The sequence below is a fragment of the Camelus ferus genome, chromosome 8, assembly GCF_009834535.1.
Source record: "Camelus ferus isolate YT-003-E chromosome 8, BCGSAC_Cfer_1.0, whole genome shotgun sequence".
Lineage (NCBI taxonomy): Eukaryota > Metazoa > Chordata > Mammalia > Artiodactyla > Camelidae > Camelus > Camelus ferus.
The window spans coordinates 22,322,942-22,339,301 of record NC_045703.1 but is presented as its reverse complement, the minus strand read 5'-3'; the positions used below and the strand labels follow the sequence as shown (position 1 = coordinate 22,339,301).

Genomic DNA, 16,360 nt, shown 5'->3' with positions numbered 1-16,360 from the left:
TGCAGCGAATGAAAACCAGAACGAGATCAACAGGTCAATGTCTTTAAAGTTGGTCATAAAATGTATCACAACAAAGAATCCATGGAGTAGGAATGGCATGCCAAAATACCTCTGTCTTTGTTCTTGGACACTTCTCTGTCATGAGGGCAGCATACTTCTGTTTCTCTTCAAAAGCATTTGGCTTATAGTTTTCATACACAGGCACATACTGAAGTCTTACAATGCCTAGGTTCAATTTCCTCTTAGGAAAATAAAAGATGCCCTTCATGTCTTCTCGCACTCAACTAGAAATGCTCATTGTCATTGAAACGAGCTGAGGGAGGCACCAGTCCTCTGCGAAACAGCATCTCCAGCGTGGTCCAATCTGGTCTGAAACGATGAGTTGCCTCTAGGGAAATAGACTTCTCATTACTAGCAAATTTCCAAGCTATCACTCAGTTTTCCCCTCTTTATCCCATTTCTATGAGTTTTGTTTCTAGGATGAAATAACATCTCTCTTCTTTCTTTCTTTCCTTTTTCTTTTTTTCCCCTTTCAGCTCTCAACTTTCTTGGCTTCTTAAACGAGACTTTAGCAAGAATCCCTTTCCTTATTGGTTAACCCTTTCCGGGTTCTCCATTACCTAAACTTAGTTTTTCTTTTTAGCCGCAGGTTATTCACGCACTGCGCTGGAGCTATAGACAAGAAAAGCTGGAAAGCAGTGTAGAGAGGAGGTCGAATGCTTTTCCACTCCATTTATTTTAAGAACCTAAAGCCTTCTTAGCATGTCGTTGGACGGCCAAGCACTCTAGGGTGATCCTTTGATGAGTGTATTCTGTCTTTCTCTCCTTCCCCTTTCTTCCCTGACCATGAAGGGAAAACATTTGGGTGGATGGAAGCTGCTGGAGGTTTCTAGTATCTTCCTTATTTTAACTTCTTTTCAAAAACTGCCTGAGAGACCATGTACTTATCCCAGTAAAATTGTATCAGGGCCCCCTAACCAGTCTTTCTATTCCATGATACGCCAGTGACTTTTTCCACCTAGAAATCACTGATCTGTTGGCTTTCCTACCATATTGCAAGCTCATTCATTTAACAAAAATTTCTCTAGCACCTACTACGTGCTGAGCCTTTATTCATAGAAGGTTGCTGCTGGCTTGCTCAGGCTTTGTTGGGCTGTGCTAGAACACAGCTTTGTTTTTCAACATACAGTTTTTTTTTTTTTTTTCTGATTTTAATCCAGATTTCTTTGAAACAGTTTTCATCTCATGAAGCAGCAGTCTGTTTAACCCTTCAACTTGCCTGAGTGACGGAGAGATGGTTTTCCCTAGAGGTATATTGATATTATTAACGAATCTGGTGAATGGTGATCTGGTGGGGGTGCCGGGGCCAGGGGGCAGCGCTGTGGCAGTCGGCCCCAGAGAGGTCGCTCTCGCACTTTAAACCATGACTGTCTTTGACAGACATTTTGCTTTAGCTTTCTCTTTATATCAGGGAGTCGCATGAAAATGACAGGAGATTTTTTTTTTTTCTATTTTCTAATTCATAAGTTTCAAAGGGGATCGTTTGAGTTTGGAACTCAGCCACATACCCCATGGAGTGGCGGCACTGTCTGCCATATTCCTCCCCAAGTCTGGTGTTGACTTCTTTCAACAGTCAATTTAGAAATTTTTCAAGAGGATTGCCAGAGCATCCTTCTCCAAGCCCATTTGAAAATCTAGAAATAAACCTTGAGATAAAATTCTGTAGCTTATGGTATTAAATTCTTGCTCAACTTTGCCTCATTCCTGACTTAAATTTCAGCTTTGCCAGGTTTCTTGGGGTTGTTAACCCTGAATTAAAAGCTAGTCAACTCTATCTTCTATTAAAATGTGCAGGTGCTATGTCTGCGTTGGAGTCAGGAGAGGGAGAATTAGTGTTCTTCTGCTAGAGAGGTCTGTGGAACCAGAAGGGGGCAGCTTCAGACCTCAAGGATTCCCAGGAAATAAGCCCTGGTAGGGAGGATCGCTTCCCGGTGTGATGATCCGGTGGACTGGAGTGACGACTTGGCTCCTGGTGGGTCCAGGAGGACACGAGAGAAGCCACTACAAGACTTGGAGGAGAGAATATGGTCATCATGGGTAGAGGGACCCAGGTCTGGATATGGACTCTGCCCCTTACTAGCTGAGTGGTCTTGGGGGCTTCTTCTAGCCTTTCTGAGACTATTCTCACATCTTTAAAATGGCACAACAGGGCTTAACTCACAGTGAGTAATGACCGGCGATGGAAGGGATGGACTGTATGCAATACATCGCACTGTGCCTGGGATGCTCGCTGCATGCCCATAACCCTTTGTTCCCGCAGGCAGGTGGCATCTCACTGATCCCCTCCATCCCAGACATACACTTGGCCAGTGACTTTCACACTGCAGTATGTGATCCATTAGTGAACTGGAAAGTCAATTTATTGTTCATGGCTCTGGTAGGCTGAATAATGCCTCCCCCCACCAAGATGTCTACATCCCGATCCCCAAAACCTGTGAATATGTTACTTTTCATGGCAAAAGGGACTTTGCAGATGTGATTAAGAATCATCAGACTGGGTGATTTTCCTGGATTATCTGTGTGGGTCCAGTGTAATCGCAAATATCCTTTTAAGAGGGAGGCAAGAGGACCCAAGGAGAAGTAGAAGCTACGACAGCAGAAGCAAGAGTTGGTGGAGTTAATGTGATGAAGGGGCTGCGAGCCAGGGAATGCAGGTGAGCCCTGCAAGCTGGAAAAGGCAAGGAAGTGGCTTCTCCCCGACAGAGCCTCCAGAGAGAAGCAGCCCTGCTGATGCCTTGGATTTAGTCCAGTGAGACTTGATTTTGGAATTCTGATCTTCAGGGCTGTAGCATACTAGTTATGTGGTTTTGAGCCACTCGTTTTTGGTAATTTGTTACAGCGGCCAGAAGAATGAATACTATGGCCAGCATGTTATGACAAATGAAACAGAAGAGCAAATGCAAGGTTGCTTTCAGTTTACGTGTGCATGTGCGTACATAGCCACGTACACACGCGTGCATGTGGTGTGTATGCACTGGGTCGCCAAGGTATCGCACGGTGTTCCTGACGGGCTTGTGGTGCGGCAGCTGCTGCCTCCCTGGGTGTTGCTGGATGGACGTGTCTTGCTCCTCTGCGCTGTACTAACAGCCTGGGGAGTCCTTGCTCTCAAGAGCGGCTGAGTTGGCAAGACCATCTTGCCTTTCCCATACCTTAATTATCCTTCACAGCCAAAGCCAAATGAAAGTCTGGCTTACAGGAGACACGTGGGGAAAGTGCTGATCTGGGCTCAAGAGCAACGTATGAGCTCACCTACAAATCACAAGGTTGTTTCTGACAGCGTTTCCCATTAAAGTTAGAAGTAGTTTTTCTGTCGGTGACGCGAGTCAAATGTGAGGTAAACTGAGGTACAGTGGGAGTCAGCTGCAGCTGGAAGAGCTGTGTACATTTGAATTTGGCACGTGATCTATGTGTTGTTGATTGATTCCTGCAGGAAATAGACTAAAAAAAAAATACCAGGACCAATAGTAACTGGATTTTTGTATTTGCAGGTGCGGTCTATGAACTCAGAATGAGTTCTTTTCAGAATGCAGGCGGGACTTTCCTTGCAACAAAAGTGGGACTCCTACGTGAGGAGTAAATCTCCACCCAATGACGGCAGTGGCCAGCCAGCTGAGGCCTGAATGACAGACTTTCAACATCAGACTCAACTTCAGGGTAAGCTTTGTCAATGGCACCTCCTATGTCTTAGCATCAGGTAGTGGGCAAGGTTTTCCAATAATAACGTCTCCTGCTGGGATATGGAGGTGGGCCTCTGTCCCACCAGAACTTGTAAAGCTCAAGAGAACCTCTGTCATTCTGCCTTAATGAAGACACATAATGACTACTCCTAGACCCGCCCCGGCCACCTCACCCCCCCACTTCCCCGTTCTCTGTTAACTAGATGCACGGTCAAGTTCTTGGTCATGCCTGATAGCTCGATCAGGTCTTCAGGAAGCAACATAATAACAAAGGTTAAGCAGTTAGGCTTTGGCATTAGGTGGCATGGGTTATATCACTTACTCGCCATGTGACTGTGACAAGTAATTTAGCCTCTTCAAGCTTCATCTTCGTCACCTACACAATAAGGACATAATAATACTTAGCTCTTTGGGTTTTTGTGACAATTAAGTGAAACATCATAGGAAGTACTTGTTACCAGGGAACTATTGTTTGTATTTTCCTCTTATGCTAAATTGGGATCATGGAAGTGTAAGATTATCCATAAACATTACTTTTATAACCCATTTTTTATGCTAGTCTGAGTAAAATGTGAACCCACCTGGAGAGACTGAGAATGTAAATATCTTCTGCTGTTGTCTTCCTCTCCCCAAATTTAAGAGCTAGAAATACGACAATTCAGACTGGACCCCAAAGAGGCTCACAATCCTGTGGTTTCCTCTGAGAAATAGGAGGTAAAGTTTGCTTTTATATGATGATGCAATTCAACTCTTCCTGTGTCTAATAAAAACAAGTCCAGGATGATGAAACAAAACCTTCCATAATTACAAGGAATCCGTACCATTTGCTGCTTCATTTAGAAATCGTAAGATAGCCAAGGATTGGGATATTATAATTTCTCCTCTTTGTGTTCAGGCAAAATTGTCACCTCTGTGTCTTGAAGAGTCTGGGAACAAACAAGAAACTGACCCTCAACACCAACTGAAAGCATATATTGTACCTGCAATTTTTTTTCACCTTTCCTCTTGCTATTAGTGTGGCCAAAGAGCAACTAACTAGTGAAATCCATCCTGGAATTTCAAACTAAAACCCTGTATTTTGCAAAGCCACCAAGCATTTACTTAGGAAAACAATTTTGTTAGCAGCTGGGGGAAAAAAAACCCAGAAATTTCTATCAACATGGATGGTCATTTAAAAAATTGCTTTCCAGTGCATGGTAACTTTAGTAGTTTCATCTCATTAGGATTATCATGATAATAAATCAAATATATTAGTCTTCTTTTGAGGAGTGCTTATGTCTTAAACCATCTCTGTGTTCCATATATAACCTTCCAGAGGTCCTGAGTTCTTTGGTTTCCTCTGTGCAAAATCCTGGCAAATGTAAAATGAAAGAGGTGTGTATCAGAACACTTGCAACAGGGGAAAAAAAATCCTCATTTTTCAAAATGGAGGAATGGGTTGGCTCAAGAAAAGTATTGATATACTTCTGGAAATTTTCTAGTTTAGCTAATTAAACAGATCACCTGTAAACAGGATGGGAAACTGAATTAACCAGGATCCAGAGCTTAATAAAAATGAATTTCACTGAACTTAACATTTTTTAAGTGGGGTTAATACATTTTTCTTAGTTTCACTTGAAGAACTGTTTTTCAAATAGCTAAGAATCTCCATTATTCAAGGGTAGAGTAGTTCCCTCATAATAGTATTCCTTCAGCTGCCGAAAGCTGGCATGGTCCCTGAGCCAGGAGACCAAGGATTTCAGCAAATCCTTGGGGATTTCCTTATGTACAACATGGAGAACTGTGGGTAATGACTGTTTATCTTGGTCCATTGATAGTTCCTTGAACAGTTGCTCCCAAAGACGGTTGATTAATGGATCCATGGTGACCAAGAGATGAGGGCTTGCCTAGTACCGGGAGCTCTGTCCCTGTCCTGGCTGGGAAGCCACTGAAGACCCATCAGAACCGTGGCGAACACGGAGCTGGAATGTTGCCACAACGAGAAGGGGAAATTGAGTATTCAAATGATAGGCTATAAAAAAGGGGCCAAAATCACGAGCAAAAATTTTAAAATGAACAGTTATGTATTTGTGTTTAAAAGCCAGTAACATAACTATCGAATGATGGTACTTTTGCTTGAGAGCAGTTAATGAAAATAATAATAGGTCACCATAGTACATAAAATAATATAAAAATGACACAGATAACAGCCTGTGCTGGCTGGATACTGTCTGTTTCCAAGCACTCTTAAGTGCTTGCAAGCATTACCTCAGCTCCTGTGGAAAAGAACCACATATTATAAAAATGTAGATACAATCTGAGATTCTACAGAAATGTCCAGATGAGAAGTGAGTCCCCCTGCACTCTGTGCTGACCGCCCAGTGATGACATAATCAAGTCTAGTTCCAGTTGCCAGATGTTAAGAAGAAAGTGTGCAGAGAGTTAAGAGTGAAGAAGAGAGTCTGAGGAAGAGCAGCTTCGTTTGGGGGAAGGACTGCTCTAAGCTTGGGGCCAGGGAGGCATGGCAGCAGGCTTCACCTACTTGAATGAGGGATAAAGCGGGGAGCGTCAGAGCAGCACTACAGGATAGAAGAAAATGCAATGGCTGTTGGCTTTCTCACACTCACAGCTACGTGGCTACAACGCAAGCCATTGCACGGAGCCCTGAGCATCCTGCCACTGTAAAGATTCCAACTGAGGTTAAATGCCAAGATGTTAGAGATGTTATATGTAAGATCACAAAATCAAATGAAAGGATAGAGTTTATCCATCCATCTGTCTATCTATCCACCTGTCTGTCATCAATCTGTGTCACTTCTGTAATGCTTCGTGGATCTCAAGACACTGATCAACATAATCTTACTTTATGTAAGTCTTGTTTCAACTCTACAAAGTCTTTTATTTTTATCTTTTTTTTTTTTACTTTTTATTGTACAAAATTTAAAGAATATACAAAATAATACTTTAATGAATACCCATGTTCACGTTATCCAGATTCAACAATGTCAAGTCAGAGTTAATGGTTCAAAATAATAATACCAATGTATTGAACACTCACCATGTGCTAAGTATGTCCTAAGTATCATACATAGATATGTGATGAATTGAAAATGGTTACATCTTTGCTAGTATTCCCATCAAGAGGTGGTGTCTAAGTCACCTCCCGCATTGACCCTGGCCTGGCCCCCTGTGACTTGCTGTGACCAACGTAAAGGCAGGAAATACTGTGCCACTTCGGAAGCTAGGCCCTAAGAAACTGTGAGGGGTGGTTTAATGCATCCATGTGGCTAGGTTACAGACTCCGTTATTCAGTCAAACACTAACTTAAGTGTTTCTGTGAAGGCATTTTCAATTCTATAAATTCCTTTTTTTTCTTTTTTTTTTTTTCCCAATTCTATAGATTCTTAATGCTAAGTTTTCTGTGGTCGATGATGTTGGAATTCCCTGCCTGTCCTCTCGCCCCTTTTCTCCACTGAGGTAGGAAGCATGGGGCTCAGGTCTCTCTTGGGTTCTGAGAAGAGCATAATCGTGGAGACAGGCTGAGGGGGGAATTCTTTCCTGATGATCTCAGTCTAATCAAGGGGACCATTATGGTGACGGTTATGCTTTTAGGTCGTTTGCTCTTCTTTGTCTTTGTTCCACAGTTCAATCCTGCAACTGCTTAAAATGGAACTTCCATGTGATTTTGCATTAAAAAAAGCTGCATGTTTTTCTGTAGGGAAACACCCATCCCTGGCATCCTGTGTAACAAGCATTTTGTGATTATTGTAAGTTCATTGGAGGTGGTGTAGGGGCCAAAAAAGCCACTGGGTAAAAAAGTCATTGAGTCATTACTATGCATGCTTTGCTATTAAGAACAGTGAAAGTCAGTGTTCGGTCTTTAGCTGTTTGCTTTCAAATGCATGCTCTGCTCTTCCCGCTTTCTCTGCTGTGGACGGCGAGGTGGGGGCCAACTCCTGCAAACCACCTTTCTTAGGCTCCCTGACCAACTGAGTTCAGGGAGGTTCAGCCAATGGGAAGCACTGGAGGGCAGCTGAGAGGTAGGAGAAAAGGCCACGTCCGGCCATTTATTCCCTCTCTCTTCCTTCCAGATGACCTTGGAGGCGGTGGTTGTGTTTTCTTGAAGGTTCCAGCTCCGTCCTGAGAGGCCTTCCCCTCGAGGTCTGGCTCTGGGCGGCCTCCGCGGCAGTGCTGCCTTGTGTTGGGAGCCTCCATTCCCTTTCCTGGGTGCCTTCAGCCCTGGGCTGGCTGTGGCTTCTTGCTTTGTTCCTGACTGGGTTCTCCCAGGCTTTGCAGCTCTCCCAGTGCCTTTGTGACCGTGTCCCGGTATTAAATCCTCCCTACGAGCTGCCTAACATGGGCCCCGTTTTCCTGACTGGGTCCTGACCAATGCGACATCTACCCAAGGTTTGTCAGAGACGATATCCGTGCTTAATGGCAAGACACAACAAACTTTGGCTGACAAGTTACGAGATTATTTTCATGGAGGAACGTTCTCGGGAGGTGTCAGACTGGATCCTGAGATGGGAGGGGCCCTGGGTCTTCCAGGGATCCACAGCTGACTGTGGACTTTCTTAAGTGTTGGAACCAAGGTATGTCAGATACGGAAACCTAACCAAAGTGGCTCAAATCCAATAGGACTTTACTTCCTACATAACAAGTGTGGAGGTCGGCAATTGCTGATTTTTGTTCGGCTGCTTCCCAACGTCAGGGTTTTAGCTCGGTATCTCTGGGACTCCCTGAGGGAAAGCGGTTCCTTCCCTCACGGTCCCAGTGCAGCTATGCCTGCGTCTATCTTGGGCTTCAAAGCCCGAGGCAGGAAGGCAGGTCAGGGACGGCCGTGAAGCTACTTTTGTTACTTTTATCAGGAAAGTAAAAACATTGGAGCAGATTCCTTATCCTGTGCCTTTGGCCAAAACTAGGCGACAAAGTTGCTCATAGCCACAAGGGAAGTTGGGAAAGTGAGGGGTGGGAGTGTCATGATGAACGTGAGGACGGAGAGCTGTTGCTGGCTGTGGGAGGGCTGCTTCCTCCTTTGTTTTTGTTCTGTTTTGCTATTCAGCTCTCTCTCATTGGGTGGGCTCTTTGTAAACTCCAATTATATTTTTGAATGAGCACAGAAGCCAAAGTTGATTCTTAGTCTTATCTGTTTCTTAGGGATATGTCAACATTAAAGAATTTCTTTAGGGTTCCTTACATAGAGTTTCTTACATAAGTTGCCTTGCAACCATCAACGATCATTTGCCCTCTCCAGGAGGCACTCTGTCCCATGGAAGTCCACTTTGCTCTGTGATGAGAGCCCATGAAACCTGGGTGGAGGGGTTTGAATGTCTTTTTCCAGAAGAACCAAATATCCACAGGGAAGAAAGTTCTAAGCTTGGGCAGGTAGCCCGAGGAAGGCAAGTTCTGTTTGGCATGGAAACTGATCATTTGGATGGAAACATACATTAAAAAGTTGGGCCCTTTAATCACGGAGAGATCTGCTGCCTACCTAATGCAAGATGTTTATGAAAAGTAAACCACGTATTAAACGAAAGCAACCGATAATTAAAATAAGAGTTAAAATTGATTTCCATGTCCTCCCTCACAGCCCTTTTAACTCCTCTGGAGCAGCTGTGAACCAAGTGCAGTAATGGTTTCCAGATGCTGTTTCTGGGTGAGCCGGGCTCATCTGCTGTTGGGGGAGGGGCAGTGCCCTTTAGAACGTGTATGTCTTGTGCAAAGTTACCGTTAAGGGGAAACTTGGAAAACACCAAATTGCGTAACAATCCCAATGGAAAGAAAAATCAATACCCTCTACATTTTGTGTCCAATGTAAGCAATTAGAAATATGTGTGGTTACAACATCAAATGTAGAGGCCTTCTTATTTTAAACACTTACAACGGGTACACGAGGACCACTGTGGGTTCTAACCAGATTGCAGAGTATGAGGACGGGAAACTGCAGGGTCCTTGTGGTGTCTCTGGTGAATCGATGCCTTTGGTGAACAGAGATCCTGCCAGCCAAGGGGCGTTAGTGGGCCGTGTTAGACCAAGACTCCACTTTCTAGGCTCTATCTGGTATTCATTGCTTGTTACAATACCAAAGGACAAAGATAGAATTTTGCAGTCGAAATGGATTTTAAGAGTCATTTAACCCCAACTTTTGACCAGCAGCCTTTTTATTGGTCTCCCTGCCTCGACTTTTACCTGCCACAAACTATTCTCTCACATCGTGCACATTTCTCCTATCCCTTCCCGCTGCACCTTGAATAAAACCCAGCCCCAAACATCATTGTCGGAAAGTAGTTCAGTTGATTTTTCAGTTGAGAAGGAGTCTATAATGACCTTTTTGAACTGGTCCCAGCTTACCTCTCCAACTCTTACTCTTTTCCCCTGGCTCAGCCACGTTGCATTCTTTTTCTTTCTGAAACTTGCCTGCTTCGTCCCAACTCAAGGCCTTCGTTCTTTTTATTCTCTCTGCCTGGGGTGCTCTGCCCACCACGCATCTTCACCCGGGCAGTTCCTGCTTGTCACCCAGAAATCAGCTCCAACGACACCTTCTCGGGGAGGCTGTTTCTGACGCCCTCTCCCACAGTATCCTATCACAGCCTAGGAGGATTCATTGCCCTCGTGGCCCTTCCCATCATCTGAAATTACATTTCTCATAATTTATTTATCCGTTTATTGTCTCGCCTTTCTAGAATGGGAGCCTGCTGAGAACATCAGCCTCATCGTCTGGTTGATTACAGAACCTTCCCAGCACTCAGACCTGGAGCCAGTGCCGACTGGGGCTTTGGTTGCATCTCCGTGTAAGGGGGGGTTTGCAGTTCCCAGGAGAGACTGTGGGCCCACATGGGCTTGTTGAAGTGAAGCTGTAGAGGGGTGCTGCTGTTGCCACGACCCATAGCTGCTCCTTCTCACCTGAAAAATCAACTGAACTACTTTCTGACAGTGATGTTTGGGGCTGGGGTCGAATATTAACTAACGACAGTCTATCAGAATGTACTTGTTATGATTCAGGGCAGATTTTGCTCATGCTCCTTGTGAGCAGGAATCATGAGGAATCACTGAGTGTTTTTCAGTGAGCTGGTCCTCGGCATTTCAGGATGGACATTGGTTAGTTGTGTCTGACTTTCCCGAGCATGAATAGGTCATCTAACATCCTTGGCCCTTGCTCACTACCAGTCAGGAAGTAGTATGTCCCCGTCATGGTGACAGCCTGAAAATACTCACACATTTGCAAAAGCCCTTGAGAGGAACAGCGAAACTAAACCTGGCTGAGAACCTTAATTAGAAAGTATTCTGTAGAGTGTTGTTAACCAATTATCTAAATAAGTTAAGGCAAAGGAGAACACTCCCCCTGTTATGTACATTTGAGTAAGGTGTTTCTTCATCCCCCCCTCTTCCTGATGGGTCTGGGAGGACCACCGGGAAGGCATGGGGTTGAGGCAGGCAGGCCCGGGAAGGTGAATGGTCTCTGCTGGAGAGAAACCTGATTCCTGTTCAACAGAACAGAATTTGTACTCAGCTATAGGGCAGAAAAAATTAAGATCAGGGTCTGAGAGCCCCTCAAAAACAAAATGCCTTTCTCTCTCAAACATTCCTAGGGCCAGAGTTCTGCTTTGTTTCTCTGTCAGTGTCGTGCTTACCTGTTTTGTCCATATATGCCCTGTGTGTACACCCTCCCCACCCCACACAGTGTCAGGACTGGGGCAATGATTATTATTTCTAGCATTTTGTTCTCTCTGCCCTGTATCCAGTCTGGTGCTCATCTCACAGAATTATAATCCAAATTGTTTGCATTGTGTTCTGGATAAAAATTGTTCCCAAACCATCTCTATTATAGCTTGTGCTCTTGGTGGTAACCACATTACATTGATTCTTTCACTGGAGAATGAAGAAACTAGGTTGGGTTATGTTTCCTAGGCAAGGTGGTGGTGGTGATGATGATGACAACCAGGGAATGGGTAAATGTATCGAGTTTATGTGTCAGGCACAGTTGTTAACAATATACAGTCAGCCCTCCATATCCACAGGTTCCACATTGTCAGATTCAACCAACCGAAGATCGAAAATATTGGGTGGTGGGGAAAGGGCCAGAAAGTTCCAAAAAAGCAAAACTTGAATCTGCCATGCCCTGGCAACTATTTGTATGGAATTTATATTGTATTACAACTGTTTATATAACATTTACCTTTTATCAGATATTAAAAATAACCTAGAGATGATTTAAAAATGCAGGAGGATGCGCATAGGTTAGACGCAAATACTACACCTTTTAATCTAAGGGACTTGAGCATCCTTGGATTTCAGTATCCGTAAGAGGTCCTGGAACCAATCCCCCATGGATACCGAGGGATGAATGTGTATGTTTTAACTCATTTAATTCTCAGATAATCCAGGAGGCAAATATCATGACCCCATTTGATGTTAAAAAAGGAAGCAAACAAAACTGAGGCGTGGAGACGTTAATTAAGTTACGCAAGCAGATAAGCTGTAGAGCTGAGTCTGCCCCTATGGGTGCAAAGCAGACCACATGAACACAAGAAGTGGGTCAGGTCCTGGGAGGTGGGCAGGGCGGTGGGGATGGTGGTGATGTGGGGCACTTACTCCCTATGTGAGGTGGACCCCACTCACCTCCATTGTGGCCAAGCAGGAAGGTGGCCTGGTTCACTGGTACCCAACCTTCTGACTTCTTTCAAGGATGCAGATAATCTGCAAAATCCCTCAGTTTTAAAAGACTGGCTCAATGAAAAAATACTCCAAGACCTACATGAAATACTGATTTCTGCCATAGGAGCACGTCTCCATGTCTCTGGCCATACGTTTTTCCTATCAAAACAAAAGCTAGGCTCAAGTCAAAATCCAAACTCTAGATTTCAGGTAATTTGTGAGATGGAGTATGCCGGATTTTCTCCCTTCTCTTTTGGCTCCAAGAATGTTTCTCTTTCTGTTTTCTCGAGTCACAAACATCTGTTTATGGCCATCCAGCTAATTGGGTCCCATTGAGTGTTCTAATGAGGGCAGAGCGAGCAAACGAGTGGGTTTAATGCCCGTGGAAATGCATGTTTCTAATTGTGCATCCAGTGAAGGTGGAAAGGTTAAAGTAATGAGCTGCTCTCGAGAGCGCTGGCCAAGAGGGAGACGGCTTTGTTGTTTCACATTCCGTCTTTGTTATTGTCACTGAGATGCTCACTTATTTCCACCATGGCATTGATTGCCAAGAGGCTCTGCTATTACATTTCATTATCATGCCATTTCTGAAGGAAGGGAGTCTGTTCTTACTAAGCAATGACAGCGTGCAGGCAACCATAATCACCCCTCTCTCCGCTGCACTCCCCAACATCTTGTGTACAGCTGTGAAGGGCTGTATTAGTGCCAGTTAATCTGGGGGAGGTTTCCTGAACGAAAGGGTGCTGTGCTGTGCAAAGGGATGGTCCCTGAGTTTCCCAAGTGGCATTTCTAGAGAAGACGTGGTAACTGAGAGGGGCAGACAGACAAGGAGACTGTCAGTTTTAAGTGTGAGGAAGGGATCGACCTCTCTAGATGGTTCCTCTCACCCAGCGTTCCCAAGTAAGCATGGAGGCAGGGTCCAAATCAAAGGGCTGGATTTAGACTCTCTAATCCAAGGCGTTAGAGCTGGAACTGTGTGTTGTTTAAAGACCTTGTAAAGGCCCGCTTTAGTTGAGTCATATTCAGTTAATTTAGTGACCGTTGGCGCTGAAGATGAGTTACCATTTTAGAAATGAAGGGAGACCAAAATGTTGGGACCCTGGGGCCACAGGATAATTGTAGGAGGAAGGAAGAGGAGGAAGCTTTTACTTTCAATGTTGATGAATATCTTACATTTTCAAACTGTCATAAAATAAATAGAATCATGGCTTATGTTTCAGAATTCAAGGTTCTGACTGTTAAGAATTTATCCCCAGGATACCTTCTTCCCGCCTCCCTCACTGATCGTGGTGTGCTTACGAGGGCCTCCTTAAAGTTCACACTTTGAAGATATAAGTGTCTCATTTAGATGATTTGGGGTTAAAATAGTATATAAACCCTGGCATTTGACTGTATTTTCAAATTCAAGGGAAATGAGATGAAACTCCAAACCCCTTATCGGGGCTGACCTGGCCTGGCCCGACAGGGTCCCTGCTGGCCAGCTCTGCTGGGGCTGTTTCGTGCCTGTGTTCCCTCCCCTCTTACTCTCTTTTAGCCACATGGGTCTTCTTTCAGGTTCTTGACCCTTCTAAGTTCATTTCTGCCTCTGCAACCTGGCACATCCTCTTCCAAAATGCTCCCCATCCCCCCATTTCTGCTTAGTGGTTTCCTCTTATCTGTTCAGTCTTGGCTTAAATATCACCTCTTCTGAGGGGTTCCTCTGATCATTTCACTGATGGACGGTTCCCCTCCCTACCCCCCAGTATGTCCATCCATGCCCCATTAATTTCTTCATAACATTTCTACAAAAACTTACTTTTTTAGTGGGTTTTTTTTTTTTTTTTTTTGGTCTTCCCCACTAGACTGTGAGCTTTCACAAGAATTACAATTCTCTTGTTCCCTGTATCTCCAGTATCTGGCTCATAGTAGGTCATCCATAAAAATGTAAGGGGACAATTCAAAAGATACAAAATCAAAGGATTCAGTGTTAGTTGTTTCATTTTGAATTTTCCAATCTCTGTCTTCTATGCCAATTACTTAGCAAGAGGACTCCTGGACCAGGTGACAGTTAAGAGGTGGATTTTCCTGTTGGTCACTGCCTCGACTCTCATTTCCTAGGAACAGAGATTGATGCAAAGCTTAGCTTTATTGTAGATGGAGGGTAAAGGGAATGAGGCAGGGAAAGAGGGAAAGCAAATATAAGGTATGTTAGTGGAGCTGGCCACGAGAAAACACACCCTGGAGCGTTGTCCTGTGGTTCATTTCTGGTTAGACTTCCTGGACATACTCTCCCGTGGAACAGTCCTTTGAGTGCAGGAAACAGATGTATCTGCTGGCTCTTTTCTGTCTTCTGTCTCTCACTGGCCAAAGTTTGCCCCATGAGCATCAGCTCCCCGACTCCTCTGGGTTTTGCTAATTGCTCCTCTGGGCATTTGCTGGGAAGTCAAACCCAGCGGCACACATTGCCCTGCAGCACCAGGCTTGGTCTGGGTCCAGATGTGGTGGGAGGAGCCAGCGCCTCCAGGCATCTGGTTTGCTTGGGCTTAAGGCTTCCCCAGCCACAGAGGGTAATGGAGGCCAGGCCCAGGTGAGTCCTCATCTTAACAGAGTTGGAGGTAACCGGTGGGATTCAGAGGTGGGGCGGCCAGCTGGGACTCTCTACTGAGTAACTGGCCAAGGACGTTGGAGACAGGTAGAAGTGGACAAATCAGACAAAGTACATACATTGGATCCAGAAGACTCCCTCTCAGTTCCTGGGCACTTGTGATTTTAGACAAACTCATGGCATAGGAGCCTGAATTATTTTATTGGAAAAGTGATCACACTTTTCTAAGTTTTCACCCATGACCTTCAGAAACATTTCTTCAATTAACTGGCACTGACTCCCATCTGATATATATATATATATATATATATCAGAAAGAAACTTAATTATGCAAATATGAAGGCAAACAAAATATATTTTCTGCAAAACAAATCATAGTTACCTGACGTCCTCAGCATCTCCAGTCTCTCTTACACACACCCCTGCGGGTGTTCTCCTCCTGACTTGGGCAGCTGCACACTTAGTTATTTTTATTCATGCTTAGGGAGCTGGAAGCTTTCTCATGCCAAGCCTGATCTCCTTTCTGGCCTCCAGTACTAGTTATATAAGCTTTGCGCAGGGCTTCCTCTTGGGTATGAGACCTTTGTGGTTGCACAGGACTGCGTGCTCAGAAGGGCCCCATACTTGGTTTAATACTCTGTCATCAGAGTCTTGAAACTCTCAGTAATTTTGCCTTTGAACTTGTGTTTTCTAAATGAAGTCCGATAGTCAATGAAGCATGCCCTTGAGGAGAGGAGAGAATTGCCATATGCGTGTCCGTCATGCTGTTCCTTGTGGTAGCCTACAAGCCCAGAATTCTATACATCCACAATGCATGGGAGTTCAATGAGAGTCACAGTACAAGGTAAGTGTATTATGTCTATGACTGTGTCAGCGAGGACACTGATAGCCCTAAGTGGCCATACGTCCTGTTGGAAACAGAACTCTTTTTTTGTATGCAGTGGTGTTCTAAGAAACATGCACATCCAAAGAACTCTGTCATATCCTTTTTTACCATTGCTACTTTTCTGCATTAGTCACAAAAATTTTTATTTTTCTCTACTGAGAATGACATTATATAGCAAAACCCCCAAAATCTTTGGGGTAACAAGTCAGAGAGAGATCACAGAAGAAAGAAAGGCTTTATACTACTTTAGTACCATTAACAGCACCTTTTCTCTGCTTTTTGAACTAAAGGCTCCATATTTTATTTTGCCCCGTGCCTTGCAATTTTTATAGCTTGCTCTGCCCTTCTCTATGGACTACGTGAGTGTTGGCAAGGAATCCCATTTGTCCTCTGATTTCCTGTCCTTGGGCATTGAGTGGGGAGCCAGTGAATCAATGGGGACTTTTGGTGACAACTGAAGGCTATCACACCCTGCCCACAGTGAAGGAGTGTCTTCAGCAGCTCCTAAAGATGCAGATC

At 44.4% G+C, this 16,360-nt stretch overlaps 1 long non-coding RNA gene across 10 annotated transcripts in view; it reads left to right on the top strand.

Moving 5' to 3' along the window:
* The window catches only part of LOC116665292, a 335,340-nt gene that overhangs the window by 209,493 nt on the left and 109,487 nt on the right, over nt 1-16,360 (top strand). For 9 of the 10 annotated variants that reach the window (XR_004321832.1, XR_004321831.1, XR_004321834.1 and 6 more), the window contains one exon: nt 3,549-3,714. This is a non-coding gene — a long non-coding RNA (uncharacterized LOC116665292). Of the gene's footprint in view, nt 1-3,548; nt 3,715-15,655; nt 15,800-16,360 lie in introns of all 10 variants that reach the window. The other variant, XR_004321829.1, reaches the window with a different exon arrangement.